The following is a 16311-nucleotide window of genomic DNA, read 5'->3' on the forward strand; positions in this document are numbered from 1 at the left end:
CAATGTAATGGAGGTCCGTGTTTGCTCAAGGTTTGTAATTTGACCATCACAAACAAACCAAATCTCCAACGTTCCGTTTTTCCCTATTATGACATTTTCTCGATTTTGACACGCCCAATTGTGACAAGGAGAACACGGAGGGTGCGACCGGTCAGCAAAGGATGCTTACTCCTCATAGGCACCTGATCCAACCTCTATCTTTTTGGAGGTCCGTGTAACTCTGCTTTGAATTTGTATTTCGTTTTACGGATTTTTAACATGGTTTGTTATTTTTATTTTTTCATTCGACAATTTTCAGGATTATCATCCAGTACTATGACATAAACATATTAAAAATTATTTTAATTAAAAGATGTTAAATTGACTGTCATATATTGTGTTATTGTTCCTCAAGATTTCATATATTTTACATATTAAACACATTATACCGAAGTGATTCTAAATGTTTAACTTGATTACAATATAACAATAATTTTAATAGGAAAATTGTACATGTGTATATTATTTCAAAGCAAGTTAATTACGTAAAATAATTAAGTGAAACGTATGTTTAACGAGTGCGCCTGGGATCTAAAAACGCACCGGTGGACTATGACATCCGTACAGTTTTTCTAAGATCCAAGAGAGAAAACTTCGATAGATATACTGACCCAACAGGCACTGCTATTTCTTGGCAGTGCATTTTTACGTAATTTTTGTTTTTTTACTTAATCACTTAAGGATGAACTGATACGTTGGAAAATGGCACTTGGCTGAAATTGGTCTTCGTAGGTAGCACGTTCTTTTACATTTACTGTACAATAATGGAATAGCAACTCGTCAGCAGACACTTTACAATAACACCAAAATATCCGGATCAGTCGACCTGGTACATGTAAGTAATCATTTCTAAACATATTCCTCTCTTTAGATTCAACCTTTTGAGATGAAAATAAGTACCGTGTAAGTTCTGCTCTATATTATACATGTATTAGGGTGTAGGATAATCCCCGCCTGTATAAGAAAGTTGGTACTAGAGTATGAATCCTATTTGCACTGACCAGAGTCAGAAAAGCTGCCACAAGAAAAAACAAACCGTGGAGTGGAGCTGGTTAATTCTGATTCTTCTAATAGCTTCAAGTTATGTTTTTATAACACTTTAAAATAGCTTTTTGCTATAACAAGGTATATTTGTCATATTTCGCCTCTTGCAATACTTGACTGAACATTGAAATAACGGTCGCCATATCATACATATAAACATCTGAAAATATGTTGGTAATGTTTTGGTCGTTGAACTGTTTACACTGAGCAGATGTTTTAATGAATACTGTTGTTTATTTAATAATATTTTCAAACTAGTTAAGTTTTATTACTATCTGCTATGATTTTGCATTAAGACAAAATCGATTTTAATATTTTTATGGCTTAAGAATTGAAGAACCTGTAGACTGAAGGGCAATATATTATATGTTAATGTACACCTTCATTGTACAATTTAGCAAAATATGATTTGTTTTGTCTAATAGCAGTGTGTGCTACCTCTTGACATATCTAACAATTAAAAGTAACACGTGGCCTTTTATGTGTTTATCTTATCAAAAAGACAAGTCATAATATTCCAAAAAAAGGTTAACCAAATTTATAACAAATGTTTATGTTAATACAGTCTTAAAGATAAGAATTGCGATTAGTTGACTTTTAAAGAATGAACAGTAAATGTAAAGTAAATACAAGTTTAAGCAATGTAGTAATTTGAGAATTGGTATAAATACACTTTGTTACGTTAAGAAGTATTACATTAAATCATATTAAAACTTCTTTGTTTATGATCATTTTTTCCAATTTCACTTTTTGAAACACTGCTGTTCAATGTTTCCAAGACGGATTTGTTCATTTGTAATTGAATTTTTGATTGTTGCTTAACAGTTAGAATAATATATAACGCAAGTAAAATCAAGACAAGGATCGCGAGACTGATAATAACATGGTCTTTAATATCTTGAGAGATATCTGTATTTCTACGACGAATTTCCAGTTCATTCCCTGAACCATTTCTGATGAATGTCTTTGTAAACAGGACTGTCGTAGCATTTTCTGCAATAAGAGAACAATTGCTTTGGAAATAAAAGAACGGACAAAATATAATTCTAGTGTACGAGAAATAAATTTAAGATGAGTTGACTATCCTGTATATGATATCTATCACTGAGGATGAGAAATATAGAAACATACTAGCTTAAAAAATACAAAATACAATTTCAAATAATTTTATAAGTAGTCTTAATTACTGAGTTCTTCAATTTGATATGTTGCTTTCAGAGAATATGTGATGTCACTGTGTCTCCTCGAAGATGGCGTTAGAGTACGATTTCCTTGCTCTATAAAATTGTAAGTAAGAATAACTTAATATTCATAAAAAATTGTACTTGTACAGTTGACTATAGATACATACTTTTACATCCAGTAGCCGGATCACAGAGTTCCTTGTTGCATCTACATTGCAATTGACATTCTTTTCCGTAGTTAGGATAAGGACAACTAACTTCACTGTAATGGCTAATGCGCCCATTGCTACATTCTAAAAAAAATAGAACTAAATTAATAAAAGACCAAAAAAAAAAAAAAACTTTAAAATTTTGAATATTGATGTAATAATTTAAGATATCAATATACTTACCAGACTGCAGCCGTTGACATCCATACATGCGGTGACATTGGTCATTACTACAGTTACATGTTAGCTGACAGTTCCACCCATAACTAGGCATTGGACATGTTTGACTACAATTTTTCCATAATACCCATCTAAACAACCTTGAAGATAATCACAAACGTTTCAAAATAAAAAAAAAAGTATCCATACTATATTATTATGAATTCAGCAGTTCTATAGATTACATAATAATACATACGTGTGCATTTGTTTTCAGTATAATTCCACTTAAATCCCACACAGCATTCTAAACCATCAGGTCTACAGGATATATTCAAGAAGGCTCATATACAAAGTTTTTAACTCTAACTAAACATGTTCTCTAATTAAAGCAGTGTTCACAAACATAGTTGATAAATATCTAAACAACAGAATTCCTATTAATGAATTTTATTCTATCGTATATGTATTTGCTTCGCATAGGTTTTTTGTAAGTATTTACATTTTGTGATCATATTTTAAATAAGCATTATTGAACTTTACAAGTCTACTTTCTATTCGCGACGCTATATTAAACGGTTAAAATCTTGAAATATTAGTTGATTTTTGTGATTTATTTTTTACACTCTCATCAGAATGTTCATACAACATGAATTGACCGAAGGAATGTGTTGCTTATTGTTTAAAAAAATTATGGCTGATATAAGTTTGCCAATTTCACCTAAAAAGCTGACGAATTGAATGTTACCGTAGAGGCGTTATGATTTTCTTCCGCTTTCAGTAAATATAAAATTATTCCTAATACTATAAAATTGCATTTATAAATGTTCATAGTAAAACCGATCACATAATTCATTATGTAACACAGTTTTCTAATTATTCTATTTAAATTAATACCAGTTAAACATGTTGTAATTCATATTTTTTGGTTCCCTATACACCTCGATTACATGCCTTGCTTTCCCTCTAGTTCAATCAGTGCTAGGTCGGCTTTTAGAATGAATAATAATGTCCTTCTACACTGGTTATTTAGGAAAGATCAGCTTAAACATTTCAGAATTCAAATGAGAAAGGGGGATATCTTGGAATAATTAATGAAGTCAAAAGTCTTGTAAGAACTGTAGCCATATAGGTTTTATTGCTTAATACAATGTACATCAGTATATTTTGTATTATCGTATAATTAAGATTTAAAACATATTTTTAGAGTGACGAAAGTAATATGGTTTTTGAATTTAGAAAAAGTAAACTAACAAGCAAACTGACAAACAAGAGGCCCACGGGGCCACATCGCTCACCTGAGCAACAACGGCTTAATATGGGTGTTCAAAGGATATTGTGCCATCTGGCCCCTCGGTAGAAAAAAAAAATTTTCTACATTTAATCTATGAGATTATACCCTTATGAAATACCCAAAAAAAAGATCCTATGCAAGATAGAAAAGAAAATTTTGGTAGGGGTACACTCTTAACTTCCAATTCTCTATATTTTAGTTCTGCCCCCTCACTTTATCAAACAATCAAATTATATATGAGAATATGCATATAGGTACATATTAATCTTCAACTACATTGTACTAGCTAGTTATTGTATTTTATTTAAAAAGATTCCTATATGTGAAAGAGGAAAATTGTACGTCAGGGTGCTCAAATTAAAAACATTCAAATATTTAATTGGTCTTCCACATTATAAACGATTGTTGTTTACCAGGCGTGAACTCGTGCTACGTTTTATAACCTTACTCACTTGATCGATGAATACACTCAAATGAAAAATATTGTCATGTAATATCTTAAAGAGCTTATACATGTATAATCAATGCATAGGCGTCGGAACTGAGTGGAGGGGGAGGGGTCCCCCCTTTTTTTTGCAAAGTTAGACAAAGCCATACTCAAAATCTTTTTTTTGCTTGTCAATCTATCCCCACCCCATCCCCCCCATGAGCCTCAGATTGCAATGTATTGACAGGTTGACAGGCATATCAATCTATTATACTAAGGCCCACACTTTATTACCATCTTTATTCAAAATCAACGTTAAAAATGGCTACAAATCAAGATGATTTTCCGCTGTAATTTTTCTAAAGAATAGCGATAATAGATTTATCTCCGTAGGAGTAATGTTTTAAACTGTTTTAAAGAGGTCGTTTTAATTTGATTGTGTCTGTAAAAACCATCAACAGTGGTGTAGATTCATCGTATAAGGAGGGAACCCCAAAAAGTTGTTATAGAATATCATCCTTTTAATTTGTCTGTACAAGTATTTAACGTTTAGTGAGACATTTATAGTGATAAATCAAAATTTCAGCGTTAATCATAAAATTAAAAGCAAATACAGAACTCACAATTCTGCCTGGTTTGAGTCAATTTTTTGTTCACAAGAGTTAATTACATTCAACTTAAGACTTTTTAACTTGGTATTTCCTATTCAGAATGAACAAAAGCATGACCTCAGTTCTGTGAGCAAAGCTCTGTATCTTGCTAATAATTCGAAACTTTACTCAGCTGAAAATGATTAGTAAAGAGAAAATTGTAAATAAACAATTAAAACAGAACAAACATGCACCAAAACAAAGAAAGAGCACAATTTATTTTTCATAATATACATATACCTATATATTTCTAGCAGCAAACACAATCTCCGTTTAGACTGAAAATGCAGAGCATCTTAACAAAACACGTTGCATTATAATCAACCATAACGGAGAGATCGTACCGAATTACCAATAAAATGTATACCAGTAGTATTTATAATATGATATGCTGCTAGTGCTTCAGATTAGGCTAATTTTGCGCAGGTAAAATATTAACTGTCTGGTTAACCGAAGTCTTCATTTGTATCGATACGTAAAAATCCCAAAATACAGGCAATATTTCCTCTCAAGTTAAAAAGCAAAAACGAAATTCAAAACAACGTAAAACCACGTTCATGAGTGAAAAGGTTACCGCATCGAAAGATTGAATCTCAATTGATTTCATGAAATTGGAACAAATATATTTAGCATGTTTCAAGTATCCCTTCGCATGTAAACCGTTGCACAAGAAGCAAAATCATCTTTGTCAGTTTGACCCGTTTGCCATGTCTCAACATTCAAACTTAGCTGCCTTACACAATGAACTTTCGTTTTCGATATGGAATACCGAACCCGAAGTTATAAACTGATTGACAGAGGCTATCTCTTTATTTTTATTTTCGTTAATTACTCAAAATTGAAACAGAGTTCGCCAATAATTTTTGCAATTTATGTTTTCCTTTCCATAAGGATAATTTATGCAAAATTACATTGAATTTGACTCAATAGTTCTTGAGAAGAAGCTTTTTTAAAATGCACCCCCCTTTTTCTACAGTTTCGAGGTTTTCTCCGTTTTAAATAATGATAGGTCTTTCATTTCTGCAATTTATAATCACCTTCCTTTAGGGATGCTTTGTGTCAAATTTGGTTGAAATTGGCGAAGTGGTTTTAGAGAAGATGTTCAAAATCTGAAAAGTTTACAGACGGACGGACAGGCGGACAACGGACAAAAGGAGATCAGAAAAGCTCACTTGAGCTTTCAGCTCAGGTGAGCTAAAAACCCAACACGCCTGATGATATAGATAATATATAGTTAACATGATATGTTCTCTGTTAATTATCTAAATCACAAGGACCTTTTCATGATGAATTTACATGATCAATACCTTTTAAACGGTGTTGTTTGGGTCAATCTTTTTTATACATATTTTTATCTATCTGTTACAGACAAAATCATTTAAATGATAAACTTATTTCAAAAGATACATGTAATGCATATGGCGTTTTTGAAAAGTACGTTATTTTAAACCCCATGCTCAGTTTTTCCAAATAAATGATAGTATTAGGATATCATATGTATATTCTTAGTAGCAAATGAAAAGGAATCAATACTTTTCTTAATAGATTGATGACTCTATCTGAGACAACTTACCGTTTTCTAGATGTAAAAAGAACAAGTGCAACAAACAAAGAGATCTGCATATTAATCAAATTAAATTTACATGCGTGCATCATATTCAGTCAGTACTTTTTGATTAATGTTACATTAGGATATAAAGAAGAACATGTAAAACACAATATATGATTATTTCAGATTCATGCACTCACAGGGCGAAAAACCATCCTTAAGCAAGTCCTTAAAGGTGGCTTAACGGTGACTTAAAGGAGCTTAAAGGCTATACAACCTTTAAGCCGCCTTTAAGTCACCTTTAAGCAAGTGCTTATAGGTCCTTAATGTCCAAACTTCTTTAAGCCACCTTTAAGCCACCTTTAAGCCACCTTTTAGCATCTTTAAGTGGCATTTACGCTCTCTTTACACTGCCTTTACACTGTCTTTAAGTGGCCTTTAAGTCAATATTGATCAAGCTGAACAATAAAAACATATATTAAATACAAATCTAAAGCTCTTTTATAGGGATGGGAGGAGGTCATCCGAGTGATAATATAATTTCCAAGGAAGGGGGGGGGTGTTCCAGGCGGTTTTAATCGTCGCTCCATTAAACACAGATCGCTATCATCAGCACCGCTCCGATGGACACAGATTGCCGTTATAAAATTCTTTATAATTTTTGGGGGGTTTCAAAATTATTGTAGGGATGAACGCAGTCTCTGTATCTTAATATGTGCATAAAACTAATTAAAGTATGTTTGTTTCCTATTATAAAATAATCGGTGAAAAAAAATCTCTCTCTCTCTCTCTCTCTCTCTCTCTCTCTCTCTCTCTCTCTCTCTCAGTTCATCCGGTTATTAAACAAAATAAAGGTAATGAACCAAAAAATGCATGATTTAATTTGATAATCAGTTTAAGGTTTGTATTTTTTTTTCAATTTTCATTATTTCTAACTCTAGATCTGCTAGATACATGTTAAAGATGAAAAGACTCTCAACTGCCTTTGTTATATCGGGCAGGATATTACTGCTTTGTTTGTCTAGACATAGTTATGTTCGTTTGTGTATATCTAATTAGAATCTATTGTTTGTCCAACTTAAGAAAACCCCTGGAACTAACACAGAATATACAAGATATACACAACAGTTGTGTCGTGTGCCCAGGTGCATGTTTGTGTATATCTAATTAAAGTCTATTGTTTGTCCAACTTAAGAAAACTCCTGGAACTAACACAGAATATACAAGATATACACAACAGGTGTGTCGCGTGCCCAGGTGCACGTCGGGGTTTCTAAAGGCGTTGAATCTTAGTATGTACGAGTATACGATAAGTCTAGTGAATAAAAGTTAATTTACATTTGTAATTCATTTTCAAAGTATTATTTCCTAGCTCTGGGTTTCAAAAATGTTACGTCTACAAATTAACGATACATGTATGTAAGAGTAAAATCTTGAGGCTAATTAATTAATGTACCGGTGATCATAAATAGGGGTTGATTATTTAAATATATGTATAAGGGTAAATATGTCAAATATACCCGGCCTGGCACATCATACAATTGTATGTACAAGTCATTTGCAATTGCCACATGCAGTAAATACGTCACCGGTAATTGGTAATTTTATTTGTTATAGAATTGATAGTTTAAAAATCATGTACATACAATTATATGTATATATTTAAACATATTGGAACGGCGCCGTGATCATGAAAACCGGGAAATTGCGGGAAATTGAACAAATACCCTAATAGTATCAATGCATTTAATAAAAGAAATGATTTCATTTTCTTTCTTACATCTTTAAAGCTATAAATTAGATGAACGTATATCTACTCGGTTTAAATTTATTAACTAAGAAAGCCTACTAAATGCTAGTAAACTAAGGGTCTCGGGTTCAATTCTCGCCGTGGCCGGTGGTTTTTTTTTCATTTTTCTTTTTAGAACAAAAACCGTTTTAATACCTTTTCTTTCATGAAGTTAATACATTTTGTTGGAAATTAAGCACAATATTGAATTTTTTTTTTAATGGCTTAAAGGTGGCTTAAAGGTAGCTTAAAGGTGGCTTAAAGATGGCTTAAAGAAGTTTGGACATTAAGGACCTATAAGTTGTCCTTAAAGGTGGCTTAAAGGTGGCTTAAAGATAGTCCTTAAGCTGCCTTTAAGCCATCTTTACGCTTTCTTTAAGCCACCATTAAGCAACACATATAGCTTAAAGGTGGCTTAAAGATCGTCTTTAAGCTACCTTTAAACACCTTTAAGCTATCTTTAACGTAGCTCGCGGGTTTGCTGACGTCACAATAGGAATCGACGTAAAAAGTTGACTGTCATAGTAAACTCATAATTTTATTTTAAAATGACAAATGAAATGTTTAGAAGTATAAAAGAAAATATTTTAAAGAGCTTATATGCGGTTTATGACTGTTTATACAAAGATTTATAATATCAAGTGCTGAAAATTTAAAGATGTCACATACATTGTCACATTTTGTTCTATAAAGATAAAGAACGAGTGTGCGTTAGAACTCTTCCATTTAAAGTCATGTTTTAAAATAGAATGTATGCATTGACTTCCCTTTTTTTTTTACAATTATAACTTTCGTAATCTGTTCTACCGATTAAATTCTTAAATCTCTTTTGGCTTGAGATAACTGTTTTATTCGATTACTTACTACTAATGTCAGTAGTTGCCTGGCATTTTATTTTTGCATTGATTGACTCGGAGTTTCCTAAAAACAAAAATAGCAATTTTCTGTATCTTTACAGCCTTACATTACTTGCATTTAATAACATTCACAATAATGTCTAATAAGCATTAACATGTTCTAAAATGTGTTAAACAGCTAGTCTTGTCAATAAATGCATTTCAATTTTAGTGTTCTAAGAAGTAAGGAAATGATGACGTCAGGCTAACGTCGTAATGAAAATATAAGGTTTTGAGAAATCTTTTAAATATTTAAAGTTTTTTTGCCAAAAATTGGCCGAGAACACATACTGATATTTTTTTATTAATTGATTCATAATTATCTTCTCTGTTTTTGTGTTGAGTATGATTAATTTCGTCTGAATCGTTTAAAAGTTTGGAGCATAGTTTTGTAATGCGTTTCTCGGCTAAAATGTGCATTTTACTATATATTTCATTGAAATGGCGTTGCTTGATTTTATTAATGACACTGTATTTGAAACACGATAATATTATTACTGCGCAGACGAATCTTGAATAAATTTTAGAAATAAAACTATAAAACCTATGGATCACGTGGACAAATTTTCAAGGTAGGTTTTCTCACAAGCAGGTAAACCCGCGAGCTACCTTAAGGAGGACTTAAAGATGGTCATTCATCCTGTGACTTTTACGGTTTTTTAAACGATACTTCGTTAACTCTCATGCATGTCAATACATTGTAAGCTTTGATACTTAGATACTTACCCTTGACATAAATTTGAATATGTAACGACACGGTGAAATAATAGCGAATAAATGCTAATTATGGCCATAAAAGGTCCCATGACTGATTTTGACGTGACTCTAACTCATTTGATAGTTGACTGCTAATGTTTCCTATATTGGTTTTAACTTCTGCTTAGAATTTAATGCAACTTTAGTCCCCTATAAACTATACAAATCATGATATTTGATTTCCTATGGTTTTCCTGATTTTGAAAAAAAATAATGAAAACCGGAATTCAGCCCCACGCCCTGCGGGGCTGAATATCTATATTTGTTTAGCGTATATGAAAAAAGAACATAATCCCATATTAACAATTGGCATAAAATATGGACATTAAATATACATGTATTGAACTTTAATACAAGTTTAGTGAATTATTTACCAAACTAGTTTACATTTTTTTACTTTTTCAATTTTCGCCAATAAAGTATTTAAGGTTCTCCGATCCTCAGGTACCAAAAATTGAAAGTGTAAATTTTAAAGCAAATGAAATTTTACATTCTTATACTAATGATTATAATAATAAATGAAGCATTTATATGTATTATATCCATGCGTTTTTCAAAGATAATGCATTATCACCCATGTAGATTTATATAAGGAAAAAGAAGTGACTTCAAGGTTTTGCTAATTTGTATTCAGTAGAGTATGATTACACTTGACTGCTGAACATAAAAACATTCAGTAGATATGTAGATGTAACATAAATAAAAAAAATGTGCTGTATCCAGTATTATAATCATGGAAATAAAAGAAAATATCTTTACATTATGTATGAGAAAGAGTTATCTTTCTTTCAAAAAGTCAACAACAAATGTAATAATGTTCCTGCACTTTGTTACTCTTGGTGTTCCATGAAAACATTCAAGGATAATATATCTTATAATAGATACTAACAGTGACATTTTACACTTTTATTTGAGGTTAATACAATGCGAATACACATGAATCTAATACTGTAAAACGAGAAAATATGGCGCACTACAAATTTTAGCGCCTTTGGCGCAACTGCCCCTGAACGCTAAAATTAATAGTGCGCCAACGATTTTCCATATGTATTAAATTTCTTCAAGTTGCAGAACAATAACGTCAGTCCATTTTTAAGGCTATATAGAAGTGTTCATTTAAATATCAGATGCTGTCGGTTTTGTTTGTTTAAAAAATTACTCAGGTAAACGGTATGGGTTATCGGGTATAAGTGCCAAAACATGGATTAATTAATTAAGTTTTAATTGCTTTTTAATATCTCTCATTAGCACCTTGAAAATTGGGCTTCTCCCCATGCCACTTCCATTTAGCGCCTCGAGGTGAAAATGTGATTAAGCGTGGCGAGCGTTAACGCTGACAATACATGATTGATCATAATTTCTTTGATCTCTGATTAGTGGATATAAAGATAGCAAGACGATACCTATTTTTTTGTGTTTTGTAAATGTAAAATTACTGTAAAAAGAATATCTCATGGTGATCGAAACTCATGGTAAATGTAGCATTCGATTTCATTTTTGTTTTCGGTACTCTTTTAGTGTTATCCAAGTTGACACGTTAAATTCAAAGTCCGATCACTCAAATTTGTTTACCAACAAAAATTACACATCATCGCCAATAAATGAAGTTTTCATATCTATCTACTGACGATTTACACAAAAGTAAGTGTATTGTTCTCAACGACAGTTTACAGCATGCGAAATATAAATCAAAGTCGTTGTGTTCACGTGCTTGAGTGAACACAGAACTAAATTTTGGGCGTGATCGTTTTTCAAACAACAACATTTTTTGTATTCTTTTTTAAAGAAAAGATGCATGCGCGAAAATATAATTGCGCTAATGTACTGGCACTTGCGTTTGCGCTAAAATACGTATGTGCCAAATTTTCTCGTTTTACAGTATATGGACATGATTATACATGCTTCTATGCAACTGTGAATATAAGAACTAACAGTCCATAATACTTATACAATTACTTTTACCAATTAAAAGATACCACATCTAATGAAGTTTCCTAGACATGAACACAGTGATTTTCGATAACATCTTCTTTGACCGTTAGACTCTGATTTCGTTGTTAGCAATACGACAGAAACTTTGTACAAATAGATTTATGAGCATCGGAGAAATAGACAAATATTGTGCAGTCTCACATCAGTGGAAACACTCCATTAGAATGGCAACATATAGAAGTATTGTCGAATGATAAAAATTTCAAGAATATCAAAAATTAAAACACAACAATGAAGACAGACAGATAAGTTAGAAAAGTGTTTGCATTTAATGACAATGAATTTGATAGGACTAATTGAGTTAAACAATCGATAGATACGGGGGACAGCAAACGCATTTGCTTGCGGCCGTACAAAATTCTCCGAAGCCTGGGAGAATTATTGGAGTCTCAGATAGAAACAACGTGTGCTAACAAAATTGTACGACCGTCCAAGAGCCCATACTCTGCTCCAATCGACCTTGTACCGAAGAAAGATTGCAGATACGCATATGCAACGAGTCTTGTAAACTAAATGAAGTCACCAAAGAGGATGTGTACCATCTTGCGAGAATAGACAAAATGCTAGATGCACTTAAGAGTTCCAAATATTTTAGTGTCTTAGATTTGTGTCATGGATTTAACAACGTTCCAGTCAAGAAATATGACAAATAAAAGATTGCCTTTTCCTTTTTTGGAGGGCATTACGAATATAATAATATGCCGTACGGACTGTTTAACAGTGCTCTCAGAATACTATAAAACACGTGTATTTTGTACATAGACAATGTAATCGTGCGTACAGAAGAACAAACTAAAGCAGAAAGAGCATTTGACTGTGAAACAAAAGAAACACATGACACCAAAGTTGAGAAAGTCGGGCGATAAACTACTGTAACCAAAAAAAACATGTTTTGTAATGAGCAAAAGGTGATTTTCAAATTTTTTTTTCAGGAAGCTACAACAAGTGCGAACGAGTTTCGAAATTTCACGTCAAGAAAGTAAATTTTAACTGTTTTTTATATTAATGTTTATTACGGAAAAAATATTCGAAAGAAAATTATTAGGAAAACAATATATATCAATGTTTTGGACGCCTTTAAACCTAAAATATAATAATATGAATACATTTTTGTCTTTGACAACTGAATATGTGTGTAAACTAAACACAATAGATCATGCATAAAATTGGGTTATATTTTTAGTCGTTAATAATATTCCTAATATTTATGTGTGTCTACCAAAAAAGTCTATCTTAATAAATTATTTTATAGGATTATATCTTTAGATTAGGTCTAGGTAGTAAAAAAATAGTTAATATTTCGCAACTAAATGTTTTATAATGCCTTAATACTGCTTGAGGTGTTGTTGTTTTTTTTCAAAACAATCTACAGCTAATTTTGTTCGTTGGAAATCATCCTTGACAATTCGTTAAAAGTAAATAAATGCTAGCGTTACTACATTACTTTAGTTTACAGTTTGTTTCAAAGATTGCTATCATTATGAAATCAAACTTTTGTGACTACCCAAAAATATTTTGTATTTTGCATTTGATGCCTGATTTATAGCTTATCTATAGATGAGAAATTCTATCAAAACACACGAACAGTTACTTTAATGTTAACAGTGATAAAGAAATAAAAAAAAAATAACTACATTTCATTTGTTAATGATTAGGCAATGCTAGCAAATTTAAAACCACACTGTAAATCTCTGAAGGATACACAAAAAGACAGTCCTGTTAGCTACAGCTCTACGGTATACGACAACGTGTTTGTTTAAGGAATTCTTAACATACATTGATAAATAGTTAAACCAATGTACGATATAAAAAACACTGCTGCAACAATTATTAAGCCGACTGTAACACGATAAAGCAAATTATTTGAGCCGGTATGAGCTCTCTTACATATTCTCTTCATTGAGCCATTGTTGAAACTCGAGTGTGTTGATATACCTGTTGATTAAATCAATAGAAACAAATATGCAGATGAAAGAGAAAAATGATATTAATTCATGTATTTTATGTATTTTTACTTGTGCAAGAATGATTAATTTAATCAATGAATATATAAATATCCGATTACAGCAAAAACAAACATATTACAACTATTTCTTTGAACGGAATATGATATCACATATATCCCTGAAATGTTTTTATGAAACACCAACACTACAACATGCATTCAATCGGATGAATAACACTGGCTAATTGTTTTCTGTGATGACAACCTTTAAGGAATAAGTTAAACTAACGTTTTTATTGCAACGGGTACTTATGAATAAAATGTTTACGTCTGTAAAGAAAAACTTGATTTGAAGCAGTACACATACATAACAATACATCGCCCTCCTTTTATATTCTACGCAACAGCTGACAACTTCTTACACAGATACATCTTAGATCAAATTTTTACCAAATGAAATCATCGCTGTCGAAATATTGGCTTTGAATTGGAGATGTGTTTCATTTGAAGACGAGTCTAAACGGCAAATGTGTATCTTTTAGTTTTCAAATGTATTGTGAAGTGTTTGCCTAACACCTGACCTCAAAATGTTGTTGTTTTTTAGAATCTTGAAACGAAAATACTAAAAGAATGGACTTTTTCAACACTATTAGAAAGACAACCTTAAATTGACGTAAAAGGAACTATTGATCCTGTTAGACCTTGTATAGCCTTTTGCAAAGTGTTGATTTAAACACTCTAATTTAATAAAAATGGCATGCATTGAAAATTTTACCATATCTCATGACTGAAGAAGTAGCGTTTCTTGATTTTGAAATTTGAGAAGCTCCTGTCTTCCTAATGATGGTAGAATTTGCACTCTCTGAAAAACATTTAAACTCAATAAGCATAAACGATTAAAACCAATACTCGTAACTTTTAAAATGATACTTAATATATTTATTTCTGTATTTATCTTTAAAAACTATCAAAGGTAGATTTTAGACCTTTACTATTCTCACAATGACATTCTTGCTGACATTCTTTTCCGTAATTTGGGAATGGACAAAGTATTTCACAATACGAGACTGTTCTCCCAATCTCACATTCTACAGTATACAATGAAACATGATATCATAGGAATGTTATAAAAGAGAATTTGAAGATAGTATTGATAATCATAGTAAATAAATGCTCTTAAGTTAAAACCGTAAAAAATAGACTACTCTGTACCTGACACTGAACGTTTACATCCAAACGCAAAGTGACAGTTGTAATTGCTACAGTTGCATATGAACTGACAGTCGACGCCATACGAAAGAGCTAGACATCGTTCTCTACAGTCTTGAAAAAAAAAACCGACATTACAACCTTTAAAGTTCATTTGTGTTTATAAATATAGAACTTAGTATCAAGTTGTAAAAATTGTATTTGTTTTTTTATTTGAGATACAAACGTGTGCATTTAATAATGGTTTCGCTCCAAGCATATCCAGAGCAGCATTCAGGACCATTTGGTCTTATAAAAAACAGAAAAATTAATATCAAAGTACAATTTAGATTAAAATGAGAATCTAGTGTAACACGTGTATGTTTGTATCATTACCTTGAAAATGCATCTTATTATTGCCGTATGGTTAAAATTTCAAAAGAAAATCTAAGCATTCGTCAAAAAGGTGGAGTAACAGATACTTACCCTTTTCATGGTTTTGAATATGTGTCAATGACACGTAAAATTGCGATCAAAATGTTGTCTGATTTTAACATATCTTCAATCAGATAAATGTAAATATTTATAGTATATCAACATTTCCGTCTTCCTAGTTGATTTGTAGTTTCATCCTTGAATTTGTCATGCTCTCGAAATGTGATTTCGGTTTGAAATACTGCACTTAAGTGAAACGCTTTATGTATTTTATTAACCAAGGAAATGCAATAACATTCTGTGTAAGTTAATGAAAATGTTTAACTCCCCTCCCTCCGATCAAAGAAAAAAAACTACACCCCCCCCCCCCCCTTAAAAAAGAAAAGAAAATATCCCAAACAAATAAAGAGGTAAAAAAAGATTCGTTAGATGGGAGATATGAATGAATATCATCATTGCTTTTATTTTCTTCCCTATCTGCATCAACTACGTCCTTACATCGCTTGCCAATAAAAAACCCAAAACATTCACATCATGACATTTAATGTTCAATCGCAACACAAGGCATTAATGTGAGTTGGCCATTCCTCACAAACACCTATCGTTCAACTCATGTTCTCGAATCCGACATTAAAATGTATAACTTTAAACCAGTTTATGTTCACATACAGTAAGAGGGCTGGGGTTTGTAATTATTTTGAAAGCTATGATATAGTTTGCAACATTAATGCTTTAGAATAATTAGTGGAATGTTA

General features: G+C 31.7%; 2 pseudogenes; both read right to left on the reverse strand.

The window, feature by feature from the left end:
- Positions 1-1692: 1692 nt before the first annotated feature.
- LOC128185365 (multiple epidermal growth factor-like domains protein 10) lies at positions 1693-10893 on the reverse strand (annotated as a pseudogene).
- Positions 10894-13744: 2851 nt separating this feature from the next.
- On the reverse strand, positions 13745-15678 carry LOC128183464 (multiple epidermal growth factor-like domains protein 10; annotated as a pseudogene).
- Between the last annotated feature and the right edge of the window lie 633 nt (positions 15679-16311).

The sequence above is a fragment of the Crassostrea angulata genome, chromosome 5 (assembly GCF_025612915.1).
Source record: "Crassostrea angulata isolate pt1a10 chromosome 5, ASM2561291v2, whole genome shotgun sequence".
NCBI classification, from domain to species: Eukaryota; Metazoa; Mollusca; class Bivalvia; order Ostreida; family Ostreidae; genus Magallana; species Magallana angulata.